The sequence below is a fragment of the Geospiza fortis genome, unplaced genomic scaffold (assembly GCF_000277835.1).
Source record: "Geospiza fortis unplaced genomic scaffold, GeoFor_1.0 scaffold23, whole genome shotgun sequence".
NCBI classification, from domain to species: Eukaryota; Metazoa; Chordata; class Aves; order Passeriformes; family Thraupidae; genus Geospiza; species Geospiza fortis.
The window spans coordinates 13,686,990-13,689,646 of NW_005054303.1; positions in this window are offsets into that span (position 1 = coordinate 13,686,990).

The following is a 2,657-nucleotide window of genomic DNA, read 5'->3' on the forward strand; positions in this document are numbered from 1 at the left end:
ATGGCTTTGGAAAAAACAGGGAGTTTTCCAGCACAGTCCAGTCCTATGTCTGTGGGAATGAGTGTGTGGAGTGCAGCTCAAGGGCACTCCAAATAAGAAATAAACAATTTGCAAATAAATAAGGCTAAAGAAGCATCAAGTGATATGAGGAAAGCTGTTATTGCAGAGGGATTGCAGAAATTGTTGTTTCTGGCTCCTCAGGAGCGAGGGATGAGGAATGTTGGAAGGTGGCTGTGATGCACTGCCAGGCCTCTCTTCCTAACCCATCCTGTCACCCTGAGCTGGAAGGAAACAACAACAGGCTCTGCCCTTCCTGATGTTCTCACTGCCCAGTGGTCTTGTCTGTCCTTCTTGCAAGGCAATGGGAAGGCTCCTGGGACAGAGCTGGGAATGGCTCAGAGCAGCTCTGAGTACCCACCCCACACTCTCCTGGCCTTGTGTTCTCTCACCTTCTTATTAATCTCAGTCACAGAATCATAGACTGGTTTGGGTTGGGAATCCTCAAATCCCATCTTGTTCCAACCCCTTGGCACAGTACTTGAGAGGGACACCTTCCACTAGAACAGGTTTTTCAGGGCTCTTCAATGCTGAAATTTATTTTAAAATCTGTTTTCTGAGTTTCACATCAAAGTTTCATGGGTCATAATGACGCCACAGCACTTTTACTGGGAGTAGTTTGTGGATGAGATGAGTGATTTTATACTGAAACATCAACTTTATCTTTGCAACAGCTGATTTCCTAAAGACAGCTCATTTGCTACAGCTTTTCCTGTATTTTTGGTGAGGGAAATAAAGTTTCTGCTCGTCTCTCATTGTGACACTCCATTAATTGTGTATAAAGCTTTCCAGCAGATAACACTGGAAAATATTATTTAGTTTGGCAGCTGTTGGTTTTATGGAAATCATCTCTCACTCTGCTCCAGAGGAAATGATTGCAGCAATGTCACCCCAGCTTGCCTTTACTGCAAGGTGTCACTGCTTAAACTGGAACAACTTTTACATGACCTTTGAAAAGGAGAGTGGGGTGATCTTCTCAAACTGTTTTCTCATCTTGCTGTTTCCTTTGGGCAGGCTCCAAGTTGTATTGATTTGGGATTGTATGAGCAGCCCTCCCTTCCCCAGGGCTCTCACAGCACAGCCTTCTTCAGCATTTCTTCCTATATTAGCCATCTCCCTTTTCTCCAGATGTAGCTTGTGCTGAGCAGGGAATTTTACATGATCAGGTAGGGATGGGACACAGGGGAATGGATGTAAACTCAAAGAAGGAAGATTTAGATGAGAATTAGGAAGAAATTCTTCCCTGTGAGGGTGGTGAGGCCCTGGCATGAGTTGCACAGAAAAGCTGTGGCTGCCCCATCCCTGGAAGTGTTCAAGGCCAGGTTGGACTGGTCTAGTGGGAAGGTGTACGTGCCCATGGCACTGGGTTGAAAATCGATGTTTTTTAAGTTCCCTTTCAACACAAACTCCTGGAAAAGCTGTCAGTCCATGGCTTGGACAGGTTTACCCTAGGCTGGGTTAAAAACTGTTTGGATGGCTGGGCCCAAACAGTAGTGGGGAATGATGCTGCACACTGGTGGTGCCTCCAGGGATCAGTGTAGGTCTCAGTGTTTAATGTCTTTATTGATGATCTGGCTGAGGGATTGAGTCTACCATTAGCAAATTTGCAGACAATGCCAAATTGTGTGGGAGTATGGATCTGCTGGAGGGCAGGAAGGCCCTGGAGAACGACCTGGACAGGCTGGATCAATGGAGAGACCAACAGTCCAAGGTTGAGTAAGACCAAATGTCAGGTCCTGCACTTGGGTCACAACAACCCCATGGAGCGATCCAGGCTGGGGCAGAGGGTCTGGAGAGTAGGAAAGGACCTGGGGGTGCTGTTTGACAGTGGCTGGACACGAGCCCAGGTGTGGCCAGGTGGGCAAGAGGTCGGTGACCCTTGGCCTGTGGCAGCAGGACCAGGGCAGGGATTGTCCCCTGTGCTGGGCACTGGCGAGGTCACCACGTGCTGTGCCCAGTTCTGGGCTCCTCAATCCAGGAACGACATTGAGGGGCTGGAGAGTGCCCAGGGAAGGGAATGGAGCTGGGGAAGGGGCTGCAGCTCCAGCAGAGGCTGGGGGAGCTGGGAAGGGGCTCAGCCTGGAGCAAAGGAGGCTCAGGGGCCCTTGTGGCTCTGCACAGCTCCTGACAGGAGGGCACAGCCGGGGGGGTCGGGCTCTGCTCCAGGGAACAGGGACAGGACGAGGGGAAATGGCCTCAGAAAACCTCAGGGGAGGTTTGCATTGGATATTATGGAAAAATTGTGCATGGAAACGTGGTCAGTCATTGGGAAAAGGCTGCCCAAGGAGGTCTGGAGTGCCCATCCCTTGAGGTGTTCAAGGAATGACTGGAAATGACACTCAGTGCTGTGTGTTGACACTCACAGGAGTCATTGAAGTCGATGATCTTGTAGGTTTTTCTAAACTAGATTCTGTGACTCCATGATTCTAAGCCAACCCTCTCTCACACCGCGCTCCACAAACCGCGATCGCACTCCCTCCTCCCACACTTTAAGGTGAAAACTCCGGTATTTGTCCCATCCCCTCACACCCCCCCTCCCGAAATGGCGGCGGCGGGCGGGGCCGGCAGGGGGCGCTGCGGGCGCGGCCATGGCGGCTGCG